Source organism: Panthera pardus, unplaced genomic scaffold (assembly GCF_024362965.1).
Source record: "Panthera pardus isolate Hobbes unplaced genomic scaffold, ASM2436296v1 HiC_scaffold_24, whole genome shotgun sequence".
Classification (NCBI taxonomy): Eukaryota; Metazoa; Chordata; class Mammalia; order Carnivora; family Felidae; genus Panthera; species Panthera pardus.
In genome coordinates, this window is record NW_026526810.1 from 31,688,588 (window position 1) to 31,707,532 (window position 18,945).

At 51.2% G+C, this 18,945-nt stretch overlaps 1 protein-coding gene across 13 annotated transcripts in view; it reads left to right on the forward strand.

The window, feature by feature from the left end:
- Window positions 1-18,945, forward strand: part of MEGF11 (multiple EGF like domains 11) — a 353,192-nt gene that overhangs the window by 64,647 nt on the left and 269,600 nt on the right. The window contains exon 1 of one of the 13 annotated variants that reach the window (XM_019441732.2): window positions 1,633-1,735. The exons of the other annotated variants lie outside the window; for them this stretch is intronic. The gene's annotated coding sequence lies outside the window, so the exon portion shown is untranslated. Of the gene's footprint in view, window positions 1-1,632; window positions 1,736-18,945 lie in introns of those variants that run through there. 13 annotated transcript variants of the gene reach the window in all.

Consider the following 18,945-nt stretch of genomic DNA (forward strand, 5'->3'; position numbering starts at 1 on the left):
CTTGGGGAAAGGACACCTGAGCTTGGACTGGAGGATGTGTAGGAGTTCACCAGGCAAGAGGGATGGGGAAGAGGTGGGGTAGGTGAGCAGTGTAGACAGAGATCCAGAGTGGGTGGGAAGGTGGTGCTTTGGGAGAAGTAAAAGAAAGTCAGTGTGGCAGAGTGGGGGGAAGGACAGGGTGCAAGAGGGTTTGGGGGAAGTGTGTGGGAGGACAGGTAAGAAGAGGAGAACAAGGGTAGAGTCAGCCTGGAATCCCAAGCAGGTGGGGGTTGGGGGGGGTGACATGGCGGTGGGCCTGAGGTGGGAGGGGTGGAGGAGACGGAGGGATGGGGTCCAGCCGTGGGTGCGTGGGCTAGCTATAAAACTCTTCCTTTCAGTTTGAAATGCAAAGGGGGCATCTCCAGTGTGGTAGGGGTGGGGAGGAAGGACACAGATCCTTTTGTTTCTTTTCAGCTTTGTTGAGGTGTGACTGATAAGCTACATGTTTGAACTGTACAATTCGACGCGTGTTGACCTATGTATACACCCGGAAAGCCATCACCATACTCAAGATAGTGAGCATATCCATTATCCCCAAAAGTTTCTTTTGTAATCCATCCATCCCCCCAGCCCCATGTCCAGGCGACTACTGATCTGCCTTTTGCCATCACAAGATTAGCATGTATGTTCTAGAAGCTTATATAAATGGAAGCACACGTTATGATAATGTACTCTCGTTTGTCTCTCTTCCTCCGGGAAGCACAATTATTTTGAAACTTATCTGTATTGGACACGTAGTCTCTTCCTTGGACTTTGCTGCTCCTTTTTTTTTTTTTTTTTATCTTGGGTAAATCTCTTAAGCCCTTGCCGCCCATAGCGAGGTCTGTGGACCCAGCCGCCTCTGTATCACCCAAGGGGTTTGTGAGTGATGCAGACCTCAAGCCCCGTGGCAGCCCTGGGACTCAGGACCTGCATTTTTTACCAGATCTTTAGGACATTTGTTCGCACGTTAGGGTTTGAGGAGCACTGTCTTAAGCTCTCTGGACCTCGGTTTGTTTCTTCCCGTGTTTGTGGACTGCAGGTGCAGGGAGTTGAGTTAATTACACTCAGTAGTTCATGGTCAACCCAGCTTTTTTCACTCAACAGCTTGGTTCGGGGCCCACCCTATCGCTATAGGTATAGTCAGCCCATGGTTTCTTACTGATGCCGAGTTCTCTCTAGCGTGTTTCTATGACCCGCTTCTCCTCCATTCTCCCAGGGAAGGGCGAGGGACACCTGAGGACGTCTCCAGCTCCCCACTCCTATACATAGCTTCATCCTTGTGGGCTGCACCTGAACCTCCATCTTTGCAAAGGAAGTGTCTTTGGCTCGATGACCCAAGTTGTCTGCAGCTCTGACTCCAGTCGCTTATTTTGCCAGTGGATAGACCTCAGCAAGTTTCAGGCCCCCAAGCTGTCAGGCAGAAGATCCGAATAGTTGTGTTTTCCTTTGAGTGAAGTTTCCGGCTCTGACACTGTGGATGGTCTGAAATCCTTTGATAGTCAGAGTCCCTGAGACCTTCTCTTTCCCCTGAGTGCACAAAGTGCCTTAACTTCTGATTTTTTTTTTTTTTTTTTTTTTCCCTGTGAATAATACACCAGCTGCTCCAGGGAGCTGAGTGTTGCATCAGTTTGCTGCACTGTTTAAAATCCCGATTCTGCAAACTCCTCAGAAGGGAGCGACAGTTCCTACTCCTGTGTAATCATTTATGGATCAGGTAATGATTTCCCTCTTGGCTTAATGACAGTTCTATTCTCGGGAGAGCCGGTCAGCTTGTCAAATATTGCTGATGTTCCCTGGTAGATCAAGCACCGTGGCTCTGTCTGCCATTCCTTCTTACCCTTGGCACCTACAATGGGTGAGAAAAGTCACTTCTTTCAAAGGAATCTCAGGACCAGTGAGAGGGTCGGGGTATGAGGAATGGAAGACTTGATTTGCCTTTGTCTGAGGGCATTGGAAGATGTGCCTGCTTCCCTCCCTGTTCTACGTGCTGGGTGTCTTTAGAGGCAGAAGAGGAGGCTGGGAGGGGTTTTTCAGTGGCTGAGGGGGCCACACCATGACTTTTCACTGGAATCCAGCAACTCTTACGACTCTGCCATGTGCCAGGCACTGTGCTGATTTCGTGGGGCTCAGGCTAACAGGTTTGGCTGGTTGCCCCGGAGGACGTTCCTCTAGGAAGACTTTAGTGGGACTCCATCTTGTTCTGGAGCAAACTGGTCAGCGGTGGAAGAACCCAAAGGACGTGAGAGGTCAGTTCGTCTGGACCGTCATGAGAGCGAGCTGTGCGCTCAATTACCTGGGCTGATGAGCAGGGGGCGGAGACAGCGACCCTCTGCCAGCAACGCTCCTAAATAAAAATTCAGTTAAGAAAAATCAGTCTATGCCGGCAGGGGGGCGGGAGTTGCCAAGGATGGTCTGGGGACCTGTGCTAGACTGTGACCAAGTTGTCACGGATGAGATTAGGAAAATGAAAACAATGTGGTGAGTTCTTCATGAAGCTAAACTTACTGACTTATTAAGGACTCTACTTTGGGATTGTCATCCAGTGTCCCTGGTGTTCGTGAAATTGAGATGATAGTAGAAATTACAGAAAATAGAAGGTGACTGCAAAGTCCTTGTGTGGCTGTAAGTTTTCCAATCTCTGCCAGGCTTTCTTGCGCGCGCGTGTGTGGGGTGTGTGTGTGTGTGTGTGTGTGTGCGCACACGTGCACACAACTGTGCATAAATTTGACTTGTTTGTGAAATTCCAAAGCCTGAACACCACCAGCGCAGCTTTGGGATCGGACGTACCTTGATTCTTAGCTTCTCCTCCAAATGAATATCTTAACACATCATATCCAATTTGTGCCTAAGTAATGTTGCTTTGTTTCTAATAATAACAATGTTTGTTAAGATCAAAATCTTACCTTTGGAGAAGGAGCACGCTCCACCAATTAGGTTAATTTAGCAATCATTAACATTTTAATGAATATATGCTGTTAAAACTTGCATAAGTAAAAATGCAAATGAGCAGCAGCCTGAGGTGCTGATGAGTGGTCAGCTGAAGGTAACTGAGTCACGTGGCTCTTCCGCTGTGGGTGTGGGGTCCCTATAGCCAGACCCCACAGCACAGGGGCTGGGTCCAGGGAGCCCCTAAGGTGCCCCTTTCCTCTACTGTATTTAAATGGAGATCGTAATTAAATTGTGGTCGTAGAGGAAGACAACTAGAGCCCCCTCATGCTACACGCTCCAGAATTTAATTTTCCAAATAAACTGAGTGTGGCTTTGATGCCCAGGGAGGATCAATAGAATGGAAATTGCTTGCAGTTTCCCCTAAAGTGTTACAATGGATTACTGCTCTCACATTTCCCCTCCATGCTCCTTTTTTGCCTGCCAAAGAGAGCCTGGTATTCATTCTAGACACATGCTATTTGAGGAAATAGGAAATTAGAAAAAAAATAAATAAATGAATAAAAAAGGAAACTACGAGCCACGCTGAGGAGGCTCAGGAGGATGAGACCGTGTCCTCCTGCCTATGAGGTGAGTGAGGGCTCCCTTGTCCCTGTGAAGGAGAAAAGCATCTGTATCCCACTCTTTGAGGCACAGGGGTGGGGTTCAGGTGCTCTGAGAAGGGACGTGGAGGGCCTGCCTCCCATCAGGTCACCTTCTCAAGGAGGCCACACAGGAAGGTGAGCCAAGTGTCGGGTCCCAACTGAGGGTGCCGCTGCCTGGAACCTCACTGCCTGCTGATCCCCTCTGGAATCTTGGGGAATGTTCTAGCTCCTTCACATCCTCTCAGAACAGTCAGGTCAGGGAAGGGTCCTGGCCCACGCTGACTTGCTTGCTCCTTTGGGGCTCAGATTGTGGAAGATGTCTGCCCCACAGATGATCTGGGGTTTTAATCTGAAATTTTCAGCTGTGGGGCTAACTTCACAAGGTCGAGTCTCATGTCCTTTTTTGCTCCTGTGGGGAGACGCCAGTGAGCTTGGACGGTTGGCAGGAAGAAGGAACTCTCAGGAGTGAGGTTCCTGGGTCATAGGCGCCCCCAGTGAGGGCTTGGAAACCTTTTCCCGATCTGGTGATGGCAGATAGCCTGTGCCTGGGAGAGTCGAAGGCTGCAGTGCGATCAGGCAGACCTTTATTGGGCACGTTTGTGTGAAAGACAGTGTTAGACACTGTGTACTGGGGGGGACAGGGGCAGGGGGTGGGGCAGAAATGAAGACTCCATTCTTGCCCTCCAGGAGTTTACAAATTAGACAAATACCCTCATGGCTTTTTTTTTTTTTTTAATGTTTTATTTATATTTGAGAAAGAGAGAATGCAAGCAGGGGAGGGGCAGAGAGAGAGAGAGAGGGAGAGAGAGAGAGAGTCACACACACACAGAATACGAAGCAGACTCCAGGCTCTGAGCTGTCAGCACAGAGCCCGATGCTGGGCTTGAACTCACAAACTGCGAGATCATGACCTGAGCCGAAGTCAAATGCTTAACCGACTGAGCCACCCAGGAGCCCATACTCTTATGGCTTGAATGTTTGGCAAAGTAACATGAATTCAGGAATCTGAAACCAGATTGAGTATAATCTCCTTATTTTACATTTGGGGAAACGGAGGCAGGGAGGCAGTTTTTCCCCGTTGCACACACCATTCTGCGCTCTAGCATGCTGTTTCTCTCAGCTGGAACAGGTTCAGGGATATGGTAGGAGGACAGGTCAGAATGGGGGAGCCTGAGCGTGCTGTGGGCTCCCCTCCTCCACTGTGTGACCGAGATTCCAGAACCAGCAACCTCCTACAGCGGGTGCTGGCAGTGCCTTCCCGGGGCTGACAGATTGACCATGTTTTGAGATATGTGGAGAGTGAAAGTTCTAGAAAATTAATTAGTGGCAGTAGACACTGGCTACCCAAAGGCTGTAGAAATTTATGGGGTTTTTGTTTCCTTTTTGTCATGGAATAAGTTATCAGCAAGTGTGTTGATTGATTTCTTGCTAAATTCCTGTCTTCAAAAAAAAATTAAATAAATAAAACCAGAGAACACAACGCAACATTCTCACAGTTTGGAGTCCCTTAAAGCATTTTAATGAACTCCCTTCCCGAGTCGCTCTTTCTTCTTGGTGTTGAGTCCCCACCCCCTCCCCAAAGCTCCCATCTGGTTCTGACTCCCAGACCTACAAAGGGATGGTCCTTCTGGAGGGCCAGGACCCAGCTGAGATTGGCAAAGTGCCTCGGGCTGAACAAGTGAAGGAGGCATTGGCTCTCAGGGTCTGTAAGTGCAGGGTTTGCACCTGAGAGCCAGTGCCCCCTTAAATTGGATGCCTCAGGTATCTCGCTTCCTCACTCAGGTCCCAGCCTTGCTTTCCTGGCTGCTGTCCACTCCTTCCCATCTGAGGGAGAAGCAAAGGCAGCACCTGAGAATGGGCGGTGACCTAAATGGACCAGGGTGGACCTCACCCCAAAGAGAGATTAATGGGAAGCATGTTATTTTCCTGTGGAGGTCTCTGTGTCCTCCATGGAGGAGGAGGATGGGACCGGATGGCTGCTCTGTGCTCCCTCCTCTGGCCTGTGTCTGAGGCACATCCTGTCCTCAGAGAAAAGCCCCTCAAAAAGGCCATTGAGTTGGGGACCAGGGCAGACAGGGTGCCCCGTGTTGCTTTTTGGAACTCAACGATATTTACAAGCCATCAGTGGAGGTGAAATTGAAAAAAAACAAAAACACAGCTGTTACTAATTTAAAATGTGACATTCCCCTCATCGCAAGCGCCCTGGAACCGGAGGATGGGAATTATTGACTATATGACACAAGGGGAGAGGGATTACTGTGCATATTAAGAGAAGAGAAGAGTGATGGCGGAGTACATGATGTAAAAGGGGACAGTCGCCACAAAATTAAATACAAAAAAATTCAGTGGAAAATAATTATGGTCTATACATTATGGGCTTGACACATGCTAAGTTTTCTACTTTTAAAAGCCTCTTGTAATTTCTGGATAACTCGTTCAGCTGTCTGGTTCCCACTGCCCCACCCCACCCCTGCCAGGCTTCTGTGCTTGTCAGAGAAGCTATTTTCTTGGCTTTTAACCCCTTGGGGGGGATTTCCCCAGCCCTATCTAAGAATAATTTCTGGGAAGATGAGGACCCCAAAATGATCCCTGGGGTTTTGAGCTCCCGTGAATCATGTTGGTAGAAATCTCCCAAATCTTGAAATGTTCTCGGGCTCTTTCTCTTGTACCCCTTCTCAAGGTTTGACATCCTTGAACCGTGGTCAGATCAAATGGGGAGGGGAAGGGGGCTGGCTGAGGGATGGTCTGTGATCATTGTCATTGTTTGAAGCTTAATGTCTGTAACCTCTCAGGTGCCAGGGGATTGTTAACTTGACTGCGTCTTTCTCAGATTCTGGCAGGAGACTGAACTGTCCAGGGCCAGGCAGACAGGAAACCCCTACCCCATCATTACTTGTGGTGAATCCCCATTCAACACCACCCATGATCCTCCCCTAGAGCAAAAGACTGGAAAAAGTGGGCTGACCCTGTGGCAGGAAGGAATCAGGGACACTGGAGGAAGCACTTTGTAGAAACCAAGGTTAGCTTCTTGAACTTTCTGCGGTGACGGCAATGCTCTGTATCTGACTGTGCAATACGGAAGCCACTGCCCACGTGTGGCCACCGAGCACTTGAAACGTGGCTGGTGTTGTGGAGGACCTGAGCTCTAAATTTAATTGGATTGTGATTAACTTCGGTTTAAATAGCCACATGTGGCTACCGGATTGGACGGTGCAGCTCTAGATAATTTGGGTTTGAAAGAGGATGGCCTAGAGAAGAGAGGGGAGGCTGGCCAAGGAGGCCCCTGTCAGGGGTTGAGGGCTTTGACTCCTTTTGGGATGAGCTGTGTGGCTCCAGCAGACCCAGGGTGAGGCTCTCCTCCCTGTGGCTGTATTTCAAGAAGGGCCTGATGGAATTCTCGTTGTCCAGAGTGCAGCATCAGGACTGAGGCCACCACTCTTCCTTCCCCCTGGAACCATGCACAGTCACATCACTTACAGGGGTCAGGCTGAACGGATCCTCCCCCTCCTTTTACGGAAGAGGCCAGGATGGGGAAGGGCTCTGTAGCAGGTTTGGCTCAAGATCCAGATTTCTGGATCTCCAGCCCGGAGTTTTCCTTACATATCCTGCCTCAATTCCCTGGGGCCAGTTTCCTCCTGATTAAATCCTGGGCACATGCTTTATTCCCCTCTTAGAAGGGCTGAGATGGGGCAGTTCCCTGAGGTCCATAATAGAGTGATCCTACCCTTCTCCCTTCAGCCCCTTTCCAAGCTCTGGCCTCGTCTGACCTTTGGGGAGCCTTTTTGGGTGATTGCCTATTGCGTCTGAAGGTGGCAGTGGAATAGGATTTGCCGGTGACTTTTGGATTTGGGCCAGGTAATGTGAATGTGGCAGATTCCTTGGGTTCCCCATCCCTGTGGAATAACGGACACCAAGCCAGAAGGAGGTGCCAAGAATAGACCACGAGGCCCTGAGCGGGAGACTTGGCACCAAATGCCCAGGGAGAGGACCCTGTCTCAGGGAGAGGGTGCACATGCGTACATGTGTCTTAAGCCTCGGGGAGGGCAGGTCAGCCCCTCGGAGGACTGTTCTGGAGGAGAGGCCCCTGGCAAATCAAAGGGAATACGGACTTCATTTGCTGGGATGGGCTGTTGGTTTGTGGCAAATTCTGCAGGGAGAGGTGGCTGGGGTCTTCCGCCTGTAGCGTGAGGGCTCCCGTGGGTCTCAGAGGGAAGGCAGGTCTTGGCGCCCCTGAACAAGTCCCAGGGCCTGGGGTTGTCCCTCTAGACCTCACTGGTCTCCGCTCTGTGAGGCGGGGAGGGGAGGGGTCAGTCATTCCGCCTCAGATCTGTAGATACTATTTTATTCTGTTAGTTGGCGTTGGCTCCTTATGTCCCCTGCTAGACTAACTCCAGGCCCAGCCAGGTCCCTGGCCTCTCAAGAAGATGGAATAGATATTCGTGGGCTAAGTAATTATCTTCTATAATGAAGGACTTCTGTAAAAAGAAAGGTCTTTGGTGGAAAGTTGGGTCGCCCAGTCTCTTGATTGGGTTGGGGTTGGATGTAGCCCAGGGCTCGCCATTTTCTTTTCCTTTCTTTTTTTTTTTTTTTCAATTTTTTAAATATTTATTTTTGAGAGAGATAGAGTGTGAGAGGGGGAGGGGCAGAGAGAGGGGGAGGGAGACATAGAATCCAAAGCAGGCTCCAGGCTCCAAGCTGTCAGCCCAGAGCCCGATGTGGGGCTTGAACTCCCCAACTGCAAGATCATGATCCGAGCCGAAGTCGGAGGCTTAACCGACTGAGCCACCCAGGCGCCCCCAGGGCTTGGCATTTTCCATAGGAGGTGCCCTGTTGCCTGAGGAGGTAGTAAAAACTGTAGGAAAAATGTCCCAGGCCACAGAACAACCTGGAGGTGGATGCCCTAACCTCTGGAAGGTGCCGCAGACAGGACCTTCTCATCCGCATTGAGCTGATGTTACGGTCTCTGGCAGGAACGGGTTCTCTGAGCCCCAATGGCGCCTTGAATGTGTTTCTCCCAGTGTGACCCAAATAAAAAGAGGTGTGTCCAGTGGTTAGGCAGGGACAGAAATGAAATACTGAGTGGTCAGGTGGGCAGAATCTTATTAGGCAGTCAGATGACCTGAGTTCTGGAGCCAGCCCTGCCATAAACTGGTGTGAGCTAGGCCACGTCCTGGTCCTCCCCGAGCCTCTGTTTCCTCAATGGTAAGATGAGGTATGTTGGGCAGGGTTCCAATAGGGTTCCAACAGGAAGCAGGTGCACACTCAAGAGGGGTGATTTGAGAACACGACTGCTGACAAAGCTGTGGGCAGAGCAGAGGAAAGGCACAAGGGGTGTGCAGTGCCCTGGGCTGACTGGCACTGGCCTGTTTCCAGCCCTGGACCCAAAGGGGCAAGGAAGGGAGAGTGGAGAGAGAGACAGGGTGTGTGTGTGAGGGGACAGGATCACCCGCCAGGAGCTGCGACCTTTAGAACCCAGGCAGCCTGAGGCGGCCCTGCAGGGACCGGCCAGTCCAATGATCACCCAGTCTCATTCTCTTCCCTCCCATCTGCTGCTGGGGCTCCCCATTGGCTGAAGGCTGGCAGAGGCGGAGGACAAGGCTCCCCATGGATGCCATCCATGCAGGTCTGCCCCCTAGGCCCCAGAGCAGGCTGGAGAGTGATGGGCCGGCGGGGCGGTGGTGGGCGGGGACGGTGTAGAATGGGCAACATCCAGTCCAGCCCACGCGGGATGGACTATTCCAGCCCTGGGATAGACGGTGAGAGGGGGGCAGGCCCAGGGGCAGGCACGCGTTGATTCCTGCTGATATCCTGGGTCTCTGCTCTCGCAAGGCAGGGCCTCCCCTGCTTGCTCAGAGGAAGGTGGCAGTCATTCTCCCGTGGAGCAAATTTCCAACCGAACCTGGTCCTGGAGGAGGCGGAGGACCATCTCCCTCCCAGCGCCGGCCAGCGCCGCCATCCGTCACTCTGCCAGCCGCGTGAAGTAATGATAGATTAGTGCACATTAGGCCTCCCATCCTGCAGGCCTAAAAGCCGGGGCTTTACCAATCAGTGAGGGGGGAAGCAGTGCGAGGTGAGTGGGGCTCCGCGCAGGGAGCTGGAGGCGCCGGGAATTAATAAGCACTTGGAGACGGCAGGGATATTGAACTCATTCCTTAAATCAATCCTTAACCAAGAAGGATGAGGGAATGAGATTTGGGACAATTAGTGGGTAATGACGACCTTGTGAAAGGAGCTATTGACAAAGGGTGTAAAGGGGGGGGAGCAGGTGGGTGGCGGTAGGGGGATTGGAAGAAAGTGCCAATGGCAGTGAGTCCACAGGTCGTGACCCTCCTGGAGGGGAGGGGGGTTGGGTGGGGGTGCGGGTGCTCCCCGTGTGGCCTTCTTACTGGGTTAGAAAGAGAGACCTCGACAAGGTGGCCTTCTCCTCCTCCCACCTCTCCATCACCTTCTCCAGAGACCCCCAACATGCAGAGCCCTTGACGGTGGAGGGTTAGGGTCCCTGCATTCGGGACAGACCCCAGCCTCGTTTCGGGTGACAGAGCCGCAGTCCTCTCTGTCCTCAGAATCTCGGGAGACTTTGTGGCAAGGGGCTTTCTCACTACCTTCCATGAGCTCTGGTGGTCCGGGAGCGGGACCAGGGTCCCCGAGGCGAGGGCCTTGTCCCTCCCACATTGGTGGGAGCCCAATCCTCCTTCCAGCCCTGGCTTTTCTGCTCCTCTCATCTTTTTGGCCTCCTCTCACTGGTCGGATATCTGTGCAGCCTGGCCTGAGGGGTCCGGCTGAAACACTGGCTGTCCTCCTTCCCCACTGAGCCTCTGCACTGTGGTCCCCCAGACTCTAACAGCAGCCACAGCAGCACCAGAGGCTTTGAAGGAGGAACACCTCTGCTTTGAAGGAGTCTTCCTTCAGTGGCTTCCTCAGAAAGCAGAGCCTGAGACCAGAATTCAGAACACATGATTTATCCTTAGGAGGGCTCTTCAGAAAGAAACCTGAGAGGGAGGAAGGGAAGCAGAGTAGGGAAGGGGGAGGAGCTAAGTCAGGACATGGCCTCAGGCAAAGCCTAGCTGTGGCCTGTCCCCCTGGGGATGGTTCTGGAGTCTGAACCAGAACTCAGAGTGATCCCCTGGTGGGAGTGGGCCAGCCTTTTGTACTGATCAGTCATTGACTAAGAGGCATCAGGAAGGGGAACTCTCAAGCTCCTGGACAGGCAGGTGGCTCCAGTCAGCTGGGGACAGTTTTGGGGGTGGTGGGGGGTGAGATGGGGAGAGATGAGCTACAGCAGCCCACCCTCACAGCAGTGGGCAAGGGCACCAGAATGTTCGCTGTCAGAGCTTTTTAGAGCCCCTGTGGCCACCTCCTCTCAGTCTATAAGGGATGATTATAATTTGAATCCCTTCTATTTGTACAGCATCTCAAAAGATAGTGGACACTTGTACAAAATTATCTCCTTTTATCCTTGCAACTTAATTCACTTTGCAAGAAAGTTTTCATCTCCATTCTTCAGACAGGAAGCTGAAGCCCAGGGAGGCCAAATGAATGCCAAAAGACCGAGTGGGCGGGGAGGCTGGGACCCGAACCACTGGGGTCACTGTGTTGATTCAGTTCAGATGGGCTACCCCATTAGAGACACTGCTCTCTTAGCGGGAGGAAGAAATGACCCTCGGTAGAGCGTGTTATTAGTGTCTTGCATATACTTCCTCCACTTACTCACTGCCCTCTTAGCTAGCTAGTCTCCTCTGCAAAACTTGGGCATCTGAGAACTTTCCTCTCTGGGCAGGACCCCTGCGGGTTGAGAAGCATCAGGAAGGAAGCGTCATCTTGGCGCCATTGCCGTCCCCAGGTCTTCCTCCGTCTGCCCCGTCTCTGCCTATTGCCCACCCCGGCTCTACTCAAGCCTCATCCTCACTATTATCATTATTATTGTGATGCTAGGGGAGAGGCCTCTGCATCTTTAATGCAGACGTTCAGATAGAAAGATAACCAAAAGGAGCCACACTTAATTTAAAATGACACATTAGGTTTCCTTCTGGATTTTTTTTTGGGAAGACCGTCTCTTAGTAAATTACATCTGACAACCTAAAATAAATTGTGCACGAGATTTATGCTTTCTGTGGGCTTGCAAAGCCTAGCTCCCGAGAGAGCAGGGTGAAGGGAGCCTCTAGAAGGACCGGCTAATTGCAAAACTTAACTGTGTGTGACTTGCCCGGATGGGCCGGATGCTGCCTCTCCGGCTGCTGCCCTGCCTGCGGGCAGGAAGGTAGGGGACAGCACTGCCGGAGTCTCACCCAACGACCTGGCGTCAGGATGGAGATGTTCTGGTCTGGGATCCCTTCTTTTCAAACATTAACCATAAAAAATAAAATGAAACAAACGGGGCAGGGAAGCTTTAGATAAGGAACCAAGGACGTGGCATCTTTGAAAGTTTTCCCAACGGAGATGTCAGTGTTAGCTGAGACCGCCAGAATTTACTTTAGCTATTACTATGGATGAATAATTATGGGCAAGCCAGCAAGTACTGTGGGTTCACGGCAGGTTAATTGGGAATAATGGGTTTCATTCCAAACGGTGAGAAATGATATTTGAGGGGGGTGGGGGGAGAGAGAGAGAGACAGACAGGCTTTGCTTGCCCTCATTGATTGCTGGGATGTCCTTTCCTCGTGCATTTGGCTCTGCTGGTTCTGGCCTCTGGAGTTGAGACATCTGGGCCTGGGTCTTTGTTGGGCAGAGGGTGGAGGGGGGTGTGGGATGGAGGCTGAAGCCAGTGAGATCGGGTGGCTTGTTTATATCGCTTCCCCTTCCTGAAAGTGGGATGGGCGACCTGGCATGTGATCATTCGGCACATGTGTCTCCAGTGCCTGGGATGAGCAAGATCTCCTGGGCCTGGGCATCTCCCCGCGAGTCTGCACAGTGGTGAGCGGGAGAGACACAGAGTGAGGGAGGCAGGCATTGACAAGATCACTCTAGTCAGATGAATATACGATGCCAGTCACAAATGCCAGCTACATAGGTGATTTTAAATTTGCTTGCAACCTCATTAAAAAAGATAAAAAGAGGGGCACCTGGGTGGCTCGGTCGGTTAAGCATCCGACTCTTGGTTTCGGCTCAGGTCGTGATCTCACAGCTTTGTGGGATCGAGCCCCACATCGGACTCTGTGCTGGCGGAGAGGAGCCTGCTTGGGATTCCCTCTCTCCCTTTCTCCCTCTGCCCCTCCCTCACTTGAGCCGTCTCTGTCTCTCTGAAAATAAACACATGGATAAAGATTTTTAAATAATTTAAAAAAAGATAAAGAGAACAAGCAACATAAATAATATATCTTATTTAACCCAGTATATCCAAAATATTGCCATTTCAACAAGGAATCAATATAGACATTACTAAGGAGGTATTTTATATTTACGGTGCATCTGGATTCATATTAGTCACATTTCAAATGCTCAATAGCACATCTGGCCAGTGGCTACTGTATTGGACAGCGTAGGGTGGATCATCACTAATCTTGCACACACGCACACACACACGCACACAGTGTGGTGAGGGCTGCAGAGGAGAGGCTCACAGAGCGTTGAGCAGGGGCAGGGGCTAGAAGGGTCAGAGCCGCAGTCCGGAGGATGGTCAGCAGTTACCAAGGCCAGGGGTTTGAGGGAAAAGCATGCCCGGCGGTGAGAAGTACAAGTGCAAAGGCCATGGGGGCTGGGGGGTTGGAGGAACCGAGAAGGCCAAGTGGCCAGAACGGGGGAGCTATAGGGGAGGAGCAGTGGAGGTGACTGCTGGCCGGCGGGAGCCTGCATGGCCTTTGGGGGCAGCCTGAAGATTTGGGTCTTATTATCAGAAGGGAGCTGGGGAGGAGGCGTCCTCAGGAGCCATGGGATCAGGGCCGCTTTCTGAAGCCGGTTCTGGCTGCTGGGAGGAGCGTGGTTGAGGGGGAACGCAGGGGGCCCCTCAGGCAGCATTGCAGCATTTCACCTCCTGAGGGGGTGCTCCCTCTAGAGGGCTAGAGGCTGCATCTCCTGGAGGCCAGGGCCTGGTGGCTGCCCGCCCCCCACAGAAACCAGGCTGAGAGGCACCAATACAAGAAAAACTTGCCTGTGTTTAGAGTAGGTCAGTGCAATTTGCCCTGATGTTAGGACTCCAGGGGGGTATTTCAGCTCCTCTTCCTTGCCATGCAACCTTGGACAGATCTCTCCGCCTCCAAAGGCTTTCTTCTGCTGTAAAAACAAATTGGGGGGGGTGGTGATATGTAGGCCAGAGGTCTAAAACCTCTGGATAGGGTTCCCCTCTGGGTTGCCTTGGGTACCACTTCCTTTGTTCTGGTTGGCCCTGGACTTGGAAGGTTTCTTTTTCTGATCCCAGGAGTGGGAGTGGTGGTCCAGCACCCTGGAGCTGTTTGCCCCTGTCGAGAGGCCCAGCTCTGCTGTGACTCTGACCACTGAAGCCGTGTGGCCATGACAGGCAGGGCCGGGACTGGGAGGCAGAGTCCATGTGAAGAGAGACGATGCCCCTTGGTGCTCTGGGCTGGCGGCAGCCACAGTGGCCGTGACCAAATTCATTGTGTCCGGGGGAGGGAGGATGGGATGCATGGCAGGGAACCAGAAAGCCACATGTCATGTTCTCCACCCTGCAGCTGTAGGAGTGTACACCGTCTTTCTCTTACACATTCACTCAGCAGATATCTATCCAGGGTTGCTCTGTGCCAGGCAGCATGCCAGGTGCTGGAGATGCCGGGGTGAGTGAGGACAGGATCAGGGAGAGCATCTTGGAGGAGATGATTTGAACGATGAGCAGGAGGCAGACAGGGGAAAATCCGGGGAAAGAGCTTTCCAGGCAGAAAGGACGGTCCGTGCAAAGGCCCTGAGGTGAGGAGGAGTCTGCCTTGCTGGAGGAATGGATAGAAGATGCCTCAGGATGGAGAAAGAGAACCGGAGGGGGTGGTGTGAGATGACCCCAGAGAGGTGAGCGGGAGGAAGATCACAGGGGGGGCCTCCAAGGCCTAGGAGGGGATTTGGATTTCAGTCCAGTTGTGAGTGAAAGACACTGAAGGATTTTGAATAGCAGAACAGGGTGGTCTGTCTGCTATATTTAAAGCTCTCTCTGGCTGCTGGGTGGGGAAGCATAGGCCAGGTAGGAAGCTTCTGCAGTATGAACAGTGGTACCCTCCTCAAGGTGGCAAACCAGGGGGCAGAGGAGCGCAAGGGAGAACCAAATTCTGTTTTGTTCGTGTTGAGTTTGAGAAGCCTGTTAGCCATCCGAGGGAAGGTGGTTATGGATCTGGAACTCTGGCCAGGGCCCCACTGCCATAAATGTGGTGTTGTTAGCGTACTGACAGTGTGTAAAGCCTGCGATGGGCCAGTTCGCCCAGGAGTGGACACCTGTTGATGTGGAAGGACGTCATGGCATTCTCTCGCTCTGCCAGGCAGGGCCACCGCCGGCACCCGCAGCAGTTTTCCCAAGGGCACCGTCCTGGGCCCCAGCCACGCCTCTTCCCCAGTCGCAGGAGTCTGTGGCCATTCCTGTGCAGAGCTGAGTCTGGGCAAGGTGTCTCTGGCCTGGCAGGACGTGGAGGGTGGAGGAAGAGAGGCCACTCCTTTGGTCGTCTGAGTCCTTCCCTGCACCCTGTCATTACTGCAGCATCCACAGGGGAGCTGGCAGCTTTCGTTTCTGGCTTTCCCCACAAGTCCCCTTCTGCTCAGCCTGGAAGATAGGGGACACGGAGAGAGGCAAGAGGAAGGGAAATAGAAAAGCAGAGACTGAGAGAAGGGCAGGAGGAAGCCCCGGCAGGACTGCTGAGAGACCAGGAAGGGCCCAGGGACACCTGGAGAGATCCGGGGAGGGCAGAGGTCATAGGACACGGAAGGGGAGGGGAAGGACAAAGAGAGAGGGTTTAAAAAAATGTTCCTTTCTCTCTCTGGTGCTAGTGTTGGTGACTAGCTCCCTTTTCCTACCTGCCAAGTAAGCGCCGTGCCTAATCTCATAAGTAAAGCCATGTGAAGCTTTTAGACGAGGTCAGCTACCCTGTGGATACCCACCACACGCCAGGAACTTGACCTACTCTCTGAACTTCACGTTACCTTCAGACCAGCGGATCAGAAGGTCGATAGAATCTGCTGGAGAGCACGGGGATTTAGAGTGGCGGGGGTGGGATTCAAACCTGCCCCTGCCAGACGCTAAGTCGGGCCCCTGTGCCATCCCGCTCCACTTTTGGTTCATTTCTCTCAGCAGCTGAGCCCAAGTTCTTGAAAAAGTAGGGCTTTAGTAAATATCGTTTCCAAAGTGCTGTGAGGGTGTTACCCTAGTTTGGGAAGGTGAATCCACACGCCCTCAGAGAAGGTGGCTGGCTCTCCTGAGTCTCCCAGCCACTTGGAGCCCGAGCTCTGGCAGGAAAGCTGGCTTGCGCTGTGCCGTACCTCCTGCCCCAGACCTTCTCCCCGGCGGGCACAGCTGTTGGCAGCTGCAGGTACCTGCCTGGGATTGGCAAACAGATGGCCCCGGGTTTCTGGGACAGCGCCAGTGCCAAATGTTCTCTCTGGTTGTCAGACAAATGCACTGCTTTTTAGTTCAGAAATTATGGAGCACCCTGTGCATGGCTGTAAATCCTGTCAGCTCTTGTAGGCTCTGTCCCAGAGAGGTGTGGTCCCTAGAGAGGCAGGATGGTAATTTTTAAAGGCTTGTTGAGGCCCAGGTTTGGGGTCTGAATGGACTCTGGAAGGGCCATCTCTAGAAGTTGCCCACTGGCCCAAACTCCACAAAGCCCATAAGAGACATGTCAGACGTGGTGAGAAAGATCCAGTGGGTCAGGAATTATTGTCCCCATCTTATGAGTGTGGAAAATAAGGCTCAGAGAAAAGGTGTACTTGCCCGGGGCCCTTGGCAAGTTGGAGGTGAAGCTAGAACTTGAACCCAGGTCCCCTAACTCTTGGTTTAGTGGTCTCTCTACTACCCCATCCTCCAGGAGAAAGACCTTTCAGGTAGGTGCAGCAGGACTGCTGTGTACGACCAACCAGGTTGTACACTGCATAATTTCATTCACATTGGCAATGATGTGAAAGGTGCCTGCAGAGTTGTGTGGTGCAATGACTCTGGGTCTAGGGCAGTCTGGCCCTTCTCTGTCCATTGGACTTCTACCTTCAGTCCTTCCTGGTACTACAATAGAAGATCTAGGAAGTTTGTCCACTCCCAGCCTCCAGAAGTAAGTGTGATGGGTCCACCTTGATGTTTCTAGTTTTGTTCAGGCCACACTGGGTCCCCCGGGCATATGGTCCTTTCTCCCCACCCTGCTCCCGGGTGTATGGTTCTTTCTCATTTGCTCACTCAGCACCATTTGCTTAGGGGTGGGACTTGAGGGAGGTGAGTTTGGGGACTCCGGTTGGAGGTGAGTCCAGTTGAAGGCCGTATTTAGGGCTGCTTTCTTTTTAGTCTCTTCCGTCTCCCCCACCCCACCACTTGCATCCCTGGAATGAAACATGTGACATGAGCTCTTCTCTCCTCTCTCTCTCTCTCTCTGTCTCTCTCCCTCTTTCTTTCTTTTTTTAATTTACATCCAAGTTAGTTAGCATATAGTACAATAATGATTTCAGGAGTAGATTCCATTGATTCATCCCCTACTTGTAACACCCGGTGCTCATCCCAACAAGTGCCCTCCTTAATGCCCCTTACCCATTTAGCCCATCCTCCCACCCACAACCCCTCCAGCAGCCCTCAGTTTGTTCTTTGTGTTTAAGAGTCTCTTATGTTTTGTCCTCCTTCTTGTTTTTATATTATTTTTGCTTCCCTTCCCTTATGTTCACCTGTTCTGTATCTTAAATTCCACATATGAGTGAAGTCATACGATATTTGTCTTTCTCTGACTTATTTCGCTTAGCATAATACTCTCTAGTTCCATCCACGTTGTTGCAAATGGCAAGATTTCATTCTTTTTGATTGCCGAGTAATACTCCATTGTGTATACATACATATACATATACCACATCTTTATCCATCGATGGGCATTTGGGCTCTTTCCATACTTTGACTATTGTCGATAGTGCTGCTATAAACTTTGGGGTGCATGTGCCCCTTCGAAACAGCACACCTGTGTCCCTTGGATAAATACCTAGTAGTGCAATTGCTGGGTCATAGGGTAGTTCTATTTTTTTTTTTCGTTTATTTTTTTATTTTTGAGACAGAGAGAGACAGAGCATGAACAGGGGAGGGTCAGAGAGAGGGAGACACAGAATCCGAAACAGGCTCCAGGCTCTGAGCTGTCAGCACAGAGCCCGACGTGGGGCTCGAACTCACAGACCGTGAGATCATGATCTGAGCTGAAGTTGGCCGCTTAACCGACTGAACCACCCAGGCGCCCCGGGTAGTTCTATTTTTAACTTTTTGAGGAACCTCCATACTATTTTCCAAACTGGCTGCACCAGTTTGCATTCCCACCAGCAGTGCAAAAGAGATCCTCTTTCCCCACATCCTCACCAATATCTGTTGTTTTCTGAGTTGTTAATTTTAGCCATTCTGACAGATGTGAGGTGGTATCTCACTGTGGTTTTGGTTTGTATTTCCCTGATGATGAGTGACATTGAGCATTTTTTCATGTGTCAGTTGGCCATCTGGATGTCTTCTTTGGAGAAGTGTCTGTTCATGTCTTTTGCCCATTTTTTCACTGGATGATTTGTTTTTTGAGTGTTGAGTTTGATAAGTTTTTCGTAGATTTTGGATACTAACCCTTTATCTGATATGTCATTTGCAAATATCTTCTCCCATTCCGTCAGTTGCCTTTTAATTTTGCTGATTGTTTCCTTCGTTGTGCAGAAGCTTTTTATCTTGATGAGGTCCCAATAGTTCATTTTTGCTTTTGTTTCCCTTGCTTCCGGAGGCATGTTGAGTAAGATGTTGCTGCGGCTGAGGTCAAAGAGGTTTTTGCCTGCTTTCTCCTCGAGGATTTTGATGGCTTCCTATCTTACATTTAGGTCTTTCATCCATTTTGAGTTTATTTTTGTGTCTGGTGTAAGAAAGTGGTCCAGTTTCATTCTTCTGCGTGTTGCTGTCCAGTTTTCCCAGCACCACTTGCTGAAGAGACTGTCTTTATTCCATTGGCTATTCTTTCCAGCTTTGTTGAAGATTAGTTGCCCATACGTTTGTGTGTCCATTTCTGGGTTCTCTATTCTGTTCCACTGGTCTGAGTGTCTGTTTTTGTGCCAGTACCATACTGTGTTGATGATTACAGCTTTGTAGTATAGCTTGAAGTCTGGGATTGTGATGCCTCCTGCTTTGGTTTTCTTTTTCAAGATTGCTTTGGCTATTCAGGGTCTTTTCTGGTTCCGTGCAAATTTTAGGTTTGTTTTTTCTAGCTCTGTGAAGAATGCTGGTGTTACTTTGATAGGGATTGCATTGACTGTGTAGATTGCTTTGGGTCGT